Source organism: Austrofundulus limnaeus, unplaced genomic scaffold, assembly GCF_001266775.1.
Source record: "Austrofundulus limnaeus strain Quisiro unplaced genomic scaffold, Austrofundulus_limnaeus-1.0 Scaffold606, whole genome shotgun sequence".
In the NCBI taxonomy this organism is placed as follows: Eukaryota; Metazoa; Chordata; class Actinopteri; order Cyprinodontiformes; family Rivulidae; genus Austrofundulus; species Austrofundulus limnaeus.
Genome location: NW_013953008.1, coordinates 42,240 through 43,751, shown reverse-complemented (window position 1 = coordinate 43,751; position 1,512 = coordinate 42,240).

The window sequence follows — 1,512 nt, the reverse complement described above, 5'->3', positions numbered from 1 at the left end:
TGTTAATTAGGTGTCAACAATGGCCATGTGATGTGAGTGACCGCATCTCTGAAAGAGTGACCGCTGGCCTGTAAATGAGTCACATGGAGGCAGGGCTTAAAAGCCTGAATTTTGCCTGAAACTCTCAGACTGAAGAAGTCTCTTGGAAGAGAGACGAAACGTTTCATTAAAGAAGAACCCGTCCAGAAGACCTATACAATTTTTTTTCCTTCAAATAATTCTTGTTTAGCACCAATATAATTGAATCTAACAGGAGACCTGAGGCTGTAAGGATTTCTTTGTCCAGGTAATATTTAAACCCTCTGTGTGGAACATTATATCCACAGTAAATCAGTCAGAAACATGGAGAATAGATGAAATGTGCTTCAAAACCTCTGAGGTGTCTTTAATAGAAGGAAGCTGCTACAACTGATGTGATATGAAATCATATATTTAGAAAGAGGTTCTGTTAGAGACTGATTACAGCACCTGTAGGATGGTCAGGAACAGGTTCTGCTTTACATTCATGTGTTTTTAGCCTGGTTCAAACCAGACCCTGTCCTTCACTTTGCTTCATACCGGGGTCCGGACTCTCAGCTATAGAGAAGTGATTCTTGCAGGAGGCGTGGCCTCTGCTGAAGCATGTGTGTGTTGTCGCTGTGATGGAGGCTAGGCTAAGAAGCTAACAGAAATCATGTGTGCTGTAAACAACCCTACTGAGAGGAGAAAAGTACGGAGCTGAACGAGACGACTGTAAATGAGAGCTGCTGCTTTGTCAGACTAATTTATTTTAATTTGAAGCCTTATCAACACAGACTGGCTTCATTCACTTCCTCCACTGCTGTATGCTAAACTAACTAGCAGACACTGAGCAGAACATCAACGTTCTGTTCTCTGATTGGTCCAGGTAAAATAAACTACAAGCAGACACTGAGCAGAACATAGTTCTGTCAGGTGTAGAAAACAGGAAGCATGTTGTGAGGCCGTGGAAGGACGTTCATTACCAGAAGTCTTCTGTAGTTCAGAAGGTGAAGGTGTCACCTGATGCTGCAGGTGAGGAGGTTGTCCTGAATACATACAGTATGTAGGTAAACATGATTGTTCTGGTCCAGCGTGTCTTTGTGCTTCTTTAACTTTGGATCTGCAGTGAAGTCTCCTCAGATATCAGAGCAGAGCACCTGCTGTAGATGTCCTCAGTAAACAGTTTAGACTCCATCATGTCTTCTCCTCTCTTCACTTTTCATATTTGTGTTTGAAACTTCATCTGCAGTGAACTGAATCAGCAGCATTAGTTGTAACATTAGACTTTATTTAATAAACATATTTTAACTGTAAAAATACTGTAGGATGTTTAGTTTTTATCATTTTTAAACTAAAAGATTAAAAATATATTTTAACACGGATGGAGCCATTTTATTTACACACAAAGCATTCTGGGTAGGTTGTTCTTCCATGAAGCAGCTCTGTTGTCCTCCATCCATATTTTCAGTTCCAGGCTGAGTCATTTCTACCTTCTCCTCTCTGTCAACGCTC